Source organism: Anser anser, assembly GCF_964211835.1.
Source record: "Anser anser genome assembly, chromosome: 1".
NCBI classification, from domain to species: Eukaryota; Metazoa; Chordata; class Aves; order Anseriformes; family Anatidae; genus Anser; species Anser anser.
Window position 1 is genome coordinate 107,608,550 of NC_139720.1, and position 11,901 is coordinate 107,620,450.

Genomic DNA, 11,901 nt, shown 5'->3' on the forward strand with positions numbered 1-11,901 from the left:
TTCCTGACAAAGCAGATGTACTAACCTTTAAAAATCTTACAACAGTGATTAAGGCTCTGAGATGGATATTCAGAAAACATGCTGAAAACTCAGAAGCTCACAGCAAGAACAATTGCTACAGTACATGAGGGACTGGTTCTATGAAGAGCAATGAAATGGCCTAATATTTATACTCTGTAGTATAAATCATGCAAATCTACCATCTTCATTAATTTTCCTTCTGTTTCTGTATCTGCATGTGAGTTATCCTTCCCTACACAAAACATCTCAACATCCATTTGATTGCAGGTTCTGCTCACTTGCTTAATGTCAAACGTGAATAAGCTAATTGGGCCCTTATTGGATTTGTAAAATAAAATTTAAAAGACATGTTTTTATTTTGTTTTGTTTTGTTTTGTTTTGTTTTTAGTCTTCCATGCCAAAGGGATGTAACATCTTAACCAGCAGTACTTTTTCAATACATAGGATGAAAATGGATTCTGTCAGCATAAGGCTGAGTGTTGTGGTTTAACCCGGCTGGCAGCTAAACACCACACAGCTGTTCGCTCGCCCTTCCCCCTCCCTCTCTGGGATGGGGGAGAGAAACGGGAAAGTGAAGCCGGTGAGTTGAGATAAAGACAGTTTATTAAGACAGGAATATAATAATAACAATAATAATAATAATAGTGATAATGATAATAGTATTAATAATAATAATGTGTAAGAAAACAAGTGATGCACAATGCAATTGCTCACCACCCGCTGACCGATGCCCAGCCTATCCCCGAGCAGCCGGCCCCCCACCCCAGCCAGCCACCCCCATATATTGTTTAGCATGACGTCAGATGGTATGGAATACCCCTTTGGCCAGTTTGGGTCATCTGTCCTGGGTCTGTCCCCTCCCAGCTCCTGCTGCACCCCCAGCCTGCTCGCTGGCAGGACAGAGCGAGAAGCCGAAAAGTCCTTGGCCTGGTGTAAACACTGCTCTGCAACAATTAAAACATCAGCATGTTATCAGCGCTCTTCTCATCCTAATCCAAAACATAGCACCCTACCAGCTACTATGAGGGAAACTTAACTCTGTCCTAACTGGAAGCAGGACACTGAGTAAACCCAAAGTTACCTTTAAATTGTTACTAATTTTAATATTCTAACTTTTGTTAAAACTGCTGTTAAAATATTCAAGTAAAGTATGATAGGAGCTCAGTTTAGTTTTATGGTAAGTGAGACATTTTGGATAAATGTGACATGCTACCATGCAGCAGTGCTAACTAGATTTCTGTGTCCACATGAAGTGTTTCTGTTGATGCCCATGATGTAATCAAAATGTCGGTGATGTTTTTAGTTTCCTACAGTGGTGCCTTTTTTTTCCTTCTCCCTTTCTTTGATTAAGGAGGGTCTCCTTAAGGAGACCTCTTTTTGGCTGGCAAAATAAATGTTATCAATGCTATCTTTTTTTTCTTTTTTTTTTTCTTCATGATCACTCATCATTTTTGTTTTATTTCTTCTTCTGACAACCACACCACCACAGATGTCATCTCTCTACATTTCTCAAAGGAAATGGCTCTCAGACTGAAATGACAGTCACTATCATTTAGACTTAAGCTACAGCAAAATGGAGGAGGCTGAGGAAGTCATATGCTGTAACTCACAAATTAAAGCAGAAAATAGGTCAATTACAATAACTCATATGATATTAAAAACATACATAGGTAGAACTCTTTAATGTGCTTAGGACAAAAATAGAGATGGTATAGAAATCTTTTTGGAGAAATTAGGAGTTGCAGAGGCTGAATGAAAGTGTGTTTTAAGACTGTTTAAAAACAGCCACTAAATCAAAGATTACTATATGTTATTTTCAAATTCAAACGCTGAACTTGGCATAGATTCAAGCATAACCTTATTTGTTAACTCCATCCAGATGGCAGGCAATATCCCCTGTCTTCCTATTTTCATAACCAATTGCTGATAGGTCTTTCTGGGGGTCTTTTAGAACAAAAAGATATCAGATAGTGTATGCAGCTTTGTTGTAGGTCATCACAACTGAACATCAAAGGTTTTTGAACTGCAGTTTCATATCCTCACTCTGAAAAAATGGACTGACTCATTGACAGCGCTTTTTAGAGTCAAAAGGGAGGTTTCTGCTAGAGTTTAAACTCACTGTGTAAATTAAAAAGGCAGCAACCAAAATTTTGACCCTAATCATTGGCTCTAACATTCTTGGAGAGTCCAAGCCAGGACGCAGATCTCCTGATTTAAGAAAATTACAGAGCTTCACCATACAAAACCAAACTATTTTACATCATTTTTCAGAGTTTGAGGATGTAAACTGTTTGTGTAGATGAAGCTTATTTGATGACCTAATCAGGATCAAGCCATGCTCACATACTATTCTGGGATGTTATTCAGTGGAAATTCCTTTGTTAATCAGCACAAAAATTGAGCTGTAATGTTCACGACACATTTTCTGTTACTGAACAGTATTTTTCCCAGTTGATGAAAGAGTAATTTAGCATAGCAATAGCACACAAGTTTGATAATACATCTCCTTGCTCAGAACACAAACAGGCATATTCAGAGAAACCTTCACTTTGCACAGAGGTGCCTGAAGTAGGAAGTGACTTAGCTGAAAGATCTACATATTTAAAGATTATCATTTTGGCAAAATTTTATTACAATTCAGGAACATGAATTAAACTCTCACAGTCTAAGCCACTCCTCTTCTATGAATGATTTGTAACAACTTTTTTTTTTTTGACTTAAACCCATCATGCTTAATGGCAGTTTATACCACAGAGACATAATTTCCTAGTTTCCTGTTGTACACTGCAAGTAAGATGAGTTGTCTTAGCTCTTCACAAGCAACTCAAGGAATTTTCACTGTTATAAAAAGAGGAGAAATCATTGAAAAGGAAAGTAATAAAAAATCAATGCGCTTCTTTTTTTTTTAATAAAGACACTGAGTTTTAAACTTTTACAAATGATAGACCCTTCATAGCAATGAGATCAACATGGCCACCTTAAATTTAATTTAGCTTGACAGCATTTATTTCTGAACCTTAAAGCACTGTTTGTAACTTCAACATTTCTCTGACATACTGTATCTTGATGATGGTGTCTTTAATAATAGTTGGTGTTTGTTTTTATTTACAAACCTAAGGATACTGTGTGAACTTTGATATTGTTTATTTTCTCTTTGTGCAACTGTAGGTTTAGTGAGACCGAAAACAGATCACTGGAAGAAAATACAGGCAACCATATTTTTTATTATGTTGTGACTGAACATTATAACGAACAGAGAATGACAGCAACACTTTTTATAGTTTTTGCTTTCAGCATACAAATAAAACAATCTACTATAGGCTCTTCCAGCACCAGTTCTTTCTCCTTTAAGGAAGTCTGTAACACCTGGATGTACAAAGTGGTTTTGTGTTTGCTCATGAACACAAATATATTAGATTCCCCAAATGTTCAACAATTCTGTTGTGGTGTGCAAAGTGTAAATTTGCATCTTAATATCTCAAATTTATCAGATTGTTAATGTGCACTTCTTTACTGGTAGACTGACACAACTGATTCAAAAATAATCAAACAGTGCACAGTATGAAGCAGGGCAAGCCCAGCTGGGTAAGCCAGTAAAGATGCAATTTATTTCTCTAGCAACAATGATTTTCAGGGGATTATATAAAGACAGGTCTGCGGGCTCCTGTGGGTATTAAAGCCCAACCAAACCCATAAAATGAAAACAAAGTTAAATAACTTCACAAAAGACAGAAATAGCCTTTTAAAGATTCACCAGAGTACTTTTTTTGTGTCTAATCTAAGCAGCCATCATGGAGAGATTGATGGGCACTGTCAGAGATGCATTTCATGAGGCGGCTGTCTGCTCAATGGTATTAGAATGGAGCTATCTGTCTTCATTGTGTTCCATTAACTTGCCCCTCAGATCTATCAGGAAAATGTCTACAGTTCTACTTTATAAATTATTACCTCTGACAGTTAAATATTTTAGACCATATTTAGTAATATGGTCTGATAATTCTTTATTTGCCTACATATTTTTACAGTTTAATTTCCATGCTTACTAGAAAAGACAGAACATTTTGTTTGTTTGTTTGTTTGTTTGCTTGCTTTCCGTTAACAGGGGTCCTTCTAGTCCTTGTAAGGTGAAAATGATTTTTCATTTACTTGACTTCAACAGTGTAGTGTATAGAAACAGAATAGTTGAAGAAAATCTTTAAATGTACTCCATGTCAGAAGAAGACAGGGGTTCACTAAATAGGATACATCTTCTTTAAAGATAGGTATGCCTGTCACTATTCATTTAAAGGTAAAGAATCAGTGTATGGAAACTATGTTTATGATTGCTTTCACTGCGGAACAGAAAGCAGACATCTGACTCAGTCATTTTGTTATTATTCACTTGGCTTTGTGAGGTCTTCAATTTTTATTATTTATTTTTTATTTCCACCAATTACATTCTATTAATAAAATTTGAAAACTACTGGCATATGTGTCACGCAAACAGACAAACAACCTGATATCCTAGTGTATCTTTGCCTTGCATACCAGATAGACTTTAATAACATTAAATGTTATTCATACTAAATTTACTTCAACATTCTCTCAAACCGCACAGCTAATGGTTTGCAGTGAGTTTTTGAGGGTAGAAAAGAATAATTGAAAAAGGGTGCTCAGTGTTTAAAAAATTATCAGCCTAACTTAACTCGATTTCCAGGCTACGTAGTTTTTAGTCTAAAATGTTTTAGTCTGGCTTACTAAAATAAATAAATAAATAAATAAATCCTCTGTTGCATATATATATTTTTTTTCTGTTAAAGTCCCCCTGAGAGATGCTTTCCTGTATGGAATAAACGAAGTGTATCTAACAGCAAAACAAACCTTTATTTTTGAATAGTGATAAATAACAAATACATTACGATGTTTGGTAATGTAGAGGAGAAATTTAATGTCCCAGAAGCTATGAGAAAGAGAACACTAATATTGCACTTCCCAGACCCTTGTATACAACAATGTCAGTGATCCAGGTGGGATTTAAAAAAAGAAGAGTTTAACATGCCTACAGATATATAGATGTTTGCTTAGAAGTCAGACTTAAACAATCATTTTTATTTGGTTGGTTGGTTGGTTTTTCTAATGCTGCTTTCTAGACAACTTCATGAAATATATATACAAAATATATACAAAATATATATATATAATATATATATACAAAAGATACAATATAGAGCAGTGAATTTCCAAATTGGAAGGTTATCATTTTAACTGCACTGATCAGAGACACAAGGGGAGAAGGGGGATCAACTAGGAGAAGTGAATCTAGTAAGCAAGAGGATTTATAAAATGATAAATATTCATGGAAATATATATATATATAAAACTGACAATTTAGGGATCTCTAATCAAAAGAATTCAGTTCTAATGCAGTTGAAGAAAGAAAATGGAGAAAAATAATCATAGAAACAATATTAAGAACATATAAATGGAAATCTGTGAGATATGCTTACAGGAGAAAACCTATCCTAACTTAACCTGAATGACTGGTTTTAGAATACCACGTGACTATCCCATTCTACTCTACTTAGAGTCTATAGACCTTCTTGATTGTAGCTGAGGGAAGCTAAAAGGTTGAAGAAGTGAGAAGGTTGAAAAAGTAAGAAGAATGTGGTACTTAGATGCGGGATGTGTTAAAATCTTGTATTTTTGGCACCAACAAATCTTGCCATTCACTTTTCTTTGTTCCTGCATCAAAGAAGAGCACAAATTAAAGAAACTTTCCTCACCTTGAGTTTTAAAGTTTTGAAGCCATGAACTTGCTTTTAAGTGCATTTCCTAATGAAAATATTCTATTAGTATGTAATTCATAAAAATCATCAGCATTCAGTTTAGATTGGTGGTACTAAATGTTAAGCATTTTGAAAACCTTAACTCTTGAATGTGTGGCTCTAGCCTGTAAGTTCACTGTTAACACTAAAGTAAAAACTACAGAATATTTTATTCCTTTCTAATATAGTATATTACATTTAAATTTAGTACCTTGATATGAAAAAGATTTTTGCTTGTAGAATAGCACCCCTTGTAGTCTTAAGCGTATGTAGCATTTCATAAAGGCCTTACAGAAGCAGCTGCTTTCATTTTACCAATCACCAGTTTGTAAATTCACATAGGCCAATGAAGATGATGATAAAATGCATGAACATAAGCCTGCTTAATATTGAGAGCATAGCTGGTGAAAATGAATTGGTAGATGACCTTATCACCTTTTCACAGAAAACCCTGTTGCTAATATTTTAAAATCATTATGTATTCAAAATAACTTCAAAGCTGATTTTAAAATGGCACTTTCAGGATGGGCAGTTCTGTATTTCATGACAGAAAGAGTTCCAAACGAGGACAAATGCTATGCTTCAATTAGAAAATAAGTAAATAAAATACAGATCAAATCAAAATAACTGTTGTTGTTTTTGTTTGTTTATTTGCTAAAAGATAGATTCTACTAATAAAATAATAATTAAAAAAAATCACTGGGATTTATTAACCATTAAATCAATTACTAACAACTGGTTTGGCAAAACGGAGATCTCACTTTCGTATCAATTCCATAATTAATACTGAAAGTTCTGCCATGGGAACAAAGAAAGTTCAAACAGCATAGACTTACCTTCAACAGTTATTCCAACTCTATTTCCAATTCTATCTCAACAGCTATTCATTATCTGCTCCAGTGGAAAGCTAGGAGCTATATTTAGTTGAAATTGGGCCTATAAGATTTAAATCTTTCTGATTTCTTACAGTGATGTTATCCAACATCTTTGCCACTGTGGACTTAACAGTTTCTGTTCTTGCCACAGTAAGCTTCTTGAAAAGGCACATGGGGAGTGCAGTTGATGCAAATAACATAGCACTGGCTCTATCAGATGAGGATACACATACAGACCATCCAGCATCTTGCTTAGAAATCATCCAATACTAAAGCAAAGGGTAGATTGTACAGTACTGAACACAAAAGCAGGCAAAGCACTTTCATAGAAATCTCATCCTGCTTCCAGTCACTTATTACAAAGCTAGCACATTCTTACTGTTTGAAATATAATGGGAATATAAAATTCAAAGCCTTTTTATTTATTTATTTATTTATTTTATTCCCCTATATCACTTGAAAAGACTCTCAGTAAATGACTGCCACAACCAGTGACATCCATTTAGCCTGTGTTTGAAGGGTCTCAGTCGTGATGGTAGCAATGAGTAGGCTGTGGACTGTAGCAGACTGGTTTCCTGGAGCACTGGGCAACCACTTACCAAAACCAAAAATTCACAGCTAATTAGCCACCTGATGTAAAGGACCCAATCCAAATTTATACCACTCTGGCAGAAGAAGAGGGTATTTAACTGTGAGCAATGCTGAATGTGAATGAAGTGTTAGGCTTATGAAAATCAATGAGAATTTAGGAGACTAAAGCTGTTTGAAGACTTCAAACTGTGCCTTGATAAACAACTTTAAAGGAAATAAATTAATATTTAGTACATTGTGCCTTCTAAGATCTACAAATCTCTAATAAGTTGAGGTTAATTGTATGCCATGTTTTTGCTAAACAGATGATCATATCAAACAGCCAAGACACACCTGTTGGTGTTTCAACAAAGCAATGAAATTATTAAATGGCTTGCATTTGTCCTAGTTTCAAGATCAACAGCAGAATACTGCAGGCTGGTGAGAAATGGTATTTCTTGTTCAGAAAGTATAGAAAGGAGTTCACTAATTTTGTTGTGATGACACATAGGTACTCTAAACCACATTTAGAGGCACATAATAACAAGGGTTGAAAAAAAAAACAGAAAAAAAAAGAAATACTTTGCCTCAGATAAGTTTACAATCTGGATTTTAGGTAACTAAAGGTAACTAAAAAAACAGAGGTGATGTCTGTTAATCTTAGTGAGAACGACTATTGCTAAACTGTATCAGCAGAAGAGGTAAGGGGGTTAGGTCTGAAGTTTGGAAAGACTGTGGGATTTCATGTATTCTGATTCCACATTTTTCTCTCATGGAAATCACTAATACCTAAGGTGGCTGATAATACTTTCTTGAGCAAATCTCAGTGTTACCTACTCTGGAATACCAGAGGTATACTACTTTTTTTTTTTTTTTTTTTTTTTCCCCAAGATGTAACTGAAGCAAAGCATTATACTATCAACAGAACACAGCTAATTAGGAAATCAAGAAGTGATGATGACAGATGAATGTTGCAACTTAGATGTTCAAAATCAGACTAGTAGGCAGCAGTTGGAGGGAGTGATTTACAGTTAGAAGCTGAGCAGTAGCTCAGCAAGTAGAAGCTTGCATATCTGTAAAAGAAAATTAAAAGAGAGAGAATGGAGTAAGAATATGGTTAGAAAAACTGCTTTAATAACCTATGCACTTACTATGTCACTGATTGTTATAGGTACTTGCATTTTTAGAGCCCTATTCATATGTTCAGAGGAAGACATCTAATTTATATATGAAATTGTTGAGATATTGTAAAAGACAAGATGACCCCATGAATCACTGCAAACCATATATTGCTCTATTCTATAAATGTTGAATGCATTCTTTCATGTTGAGCCAGCTGGGTTCAAAATTCCTCATTCCTCTCTTTTCATTGTTAAGAAAAGCTGACCATATTTTACTAAATAAAATCATTGTTCAATTGAGTAATTCAATGAAAACTCTCTGTAACTGCCAGGATGCTTCAGAATTGCTGTATGAACAAAACCAGGAGAATAAATTTTCACAGGTAGGATTCCTCCCTCTGGATTACAGCCTACGTTACATTAGCTGCCCCGTCACATTGCTGGTTTTGCCCACAAATAGGATTAAGCAAGCTGGCTAGTGGGAGTATGAAAGACTTTGAAATTATGTTCACAAGAAATGGGACTAAATGACAGAACTAATCCACCATTGTTTGTGTTTTCAGGGAGCAGAAAAAGCAAGTAAATATAAAGCAATGGTAACTTGTGCAGGACAAGTGTGTATTAACGCTTTCAAAATTAATGCTGCAGACTTGAAAAGTTATATACAAATACAAGTGGAAAATGTAAAGGAAGAAAAAAGTCTTTAAAATGTGCAAAATGATTATCTATTCTGAACACCTGTTGGTGTATATTTTTCTACCCAAAGACGGAGTGGGGCAGAATTATTTATTATTTTATAGTAGTATATATTGCCATATATTTTTCTAAATCTTTTCTAAATATTAAAATGCAAACATACACATGCATATTCTCTTGTGATGATAAACATTACTCTGAATCAATGAAAAGGTATGTTATTGTTTACTTGTTAGTATATATGTTTTGCTTGCAGTTTTAATACTGAATAATGACCGATACTTGGAGAATCTCCTTGTTCTAAGCTAGTCTTGTTGAAATATTGTAGTCTTAATGTCTCTATGCTTGTGTAACTGAGCATGAGAAAACCGGAAACAAGGCATCTTGCTTAAACTGTGGTATTTTAATGGTAAATATTGGAGAAATACAACTGTATTAGCTTTACATAGCAAGGAAGACAAGATTACTACTAGATTACTGTTCAGACACATGCATTGTGTAAAATGCTTTGATGAACACTGATGAACATCAACAACTCATTACCATATCATTCTATGGACACTAATGTACCAGGTGCAGATGCCCAGGTGCTGACAGTGGGACTACTGTGGGGTTGCTGTATGAGGCGATGCCGGGGTTGCCCCACGCCGGCCCCAGCCGGCCCCAATGGCCCCACTGCAGGGGACAGCCAGGCCCTGCAGCCAAGATGGTGGCGCCTCGCCTTGGGGGCAGCCTGAGGAAGGGAGGCCAAACACCACATGGCAGGGGGTGGTGAGGGGAGCGGTGTGAGGAACAGCCCTGCACAGTCAGCAAGGGGAGAGCAGGAGGAGGAGCAAGAGTTGTCCTGGCTGCCAAGATTTCCCTGCAGCTTGTGCAGAGACCATGTTGGTGCAGGTGTTCACGTTGCAGCCATGAAGGACCCCACAATGGAGCAGATGGATGTACCCTGAATGCAGCTGCAGTCCATGGGAAGGACTCGTGTGGGAGCAAGGGAAAAAGTGCGAAGAGGGAGATGCTGTTATGGACTGACCACAATCCCTATTGTCCATGCCCCTACATCTCTCAGAGCAGGGGAGGTAGAGGAGTTGGGGATGATATGAGTGAAAGTGAGCCTGGGAAAAGGTATGGCACTGGGGGGAAGGTGTTTTAGGTTTTCTCTTTGTTTCTCATCATCCAAATCTCTTTTAACGGGCCATAAATAGTTATTCCCCAAGCTGAGTCTGCTTTGCCAGTGATAGTAATAGGTCATGGTAATTTTCCTGTCTTTACCTCTACCTAAGAGATCTTCCATTTTATATTTCTGCCCCTGTCCTATTGAGGAATGAGAGAGCATCTAGCTAGGTGGGTGATTGGCAGCTGGCCAAGGTCAACCCACCTAAACTACCTGTTAGAAGCCAATGACAAAAGCAATTAAACATATTTCAGTGGAATTTCTTGGATGGATTTCTTTCAGTAAATCATCAGTAATATTTTCTGTCCGTTTACAGAAGTACAGTTTTGAAGTATTTCTTCAGGCGTAACTGTTGTGAAAATGTTTATTCTAAAGTTATATAATACTTCAGATCCAGTGTAATTTGATAATCCAGCATTTCTGTAGAAAATAAGGAGAAATTTGAGGTTCATAGGCCCTGTCTAAACCCTGTCTAAACCCTGATTATGGCTTAGAAAATTAAGATGCTATAGATCAGAAAAATGGAAAAGAGATGCTACACATAAGAATTTGTAATATTTGATTAGCCATAATGAAGCCCCATTGCCAACGCATGAGATAGGCAAGGGAAGATCTGTTCCATGGTCCTGGGGTCTACAGGGTAACTGTAGATCTGTGGGATGATTACAGGGGTACTCCATACTGTAATCTACAAGAAAGAAGGTGAAGTTTAGACCTTAGACCCTGGAGACTCCTTGCTCCAAGCATTCAGAGCAACAGCTGTACTGAACATCTGGGAAGTTGTGTAGATTATTAAATTTTAGAATGTACCAGCTGTATAGAATTAATGTTTTCCAGAAATACCCCCGGAACAAATGTAGCAAAGAGAAATGTTCTGCAAAATTAAATTAAAAATATGAGTATGCCAAACTGCTATTTAATTTTGATAAGTTTTTTTTCATATTAAAAGACCTCTTCATGGCCTATTCTCTCCTTTTTCAGCAGAGTTCTTTCCTGTTAGTACCAGTGAAGAAGATATAATGACTCTCTGGGTATAAGGAGGACAATAAAGATTCTGAAGATGCTAACTTGCAAATGTTTTGATATGTAAGACCAAACTGGAAAGCATCAAGAGCAAGTAGCTGGGAAATTTGTGTTCTCCACAACGTGAAAAAATGAAATTTCACATCTACAGTTCCAAACAGGAGCCAGGGAAGGGAAGGGCAAATGTTTACTTGATTCCTTTCCTTCTAGGAATATTTTAAGTTGTTTGTTTGTTTTCGTTTCTTTGTTTTTTTTTCTTTTTTTTTTTTTTTCTTTGGCAATGAAAACAAATTATGGAAAAAAGACTTGGTCCTCAGTCCTTAGTTTTCACCCAGCAGTAGAAAATGATGTACTAGGATATCTAGAAATCAATCAATCACTGTCAATCAATGGATAGACAGTCTTTCTAAATAGACTTCTTGTCAGGTTTATATCACACTTCCAACAGTAATTGAAAGTCTGGATACATTGTTCATTTTAAAGTAACCCATTTCCATGAGACTGGACAATAGCCTTGTGGAAAGGGATCTGGGATTTCTGGTCAATAGGAAGTTGAATATGAGTCAGCAGAGTTCCCTGGCAGCCGGAAGGGCCAACCATATCCAGGGGTGAATCAAGCA

General features: G+C 36.2%; 1 long non-coding RNA gene across 1 annotated transcript; it reads left to right on the forward strand.

The window, feature by feature from the left end:
* The first annotated feature begins 7,420 nt into the window (after positions 1 to 7,420).
* On the forward strand, positions 7,421 to 11,454 carry LOC310892877. The gene is made up of 3 exons (XR_014578539.1): positions 7,421 to 7,711; positions 8,724 to 8,774; positions 11,243 to 11,454. It is a non-coding gene; the product is annotated as an uncharacterized lncRNA (long non-coding RNA).
* Positions 11,455 to 11,901: the final 447 nt, after the last annotated feature.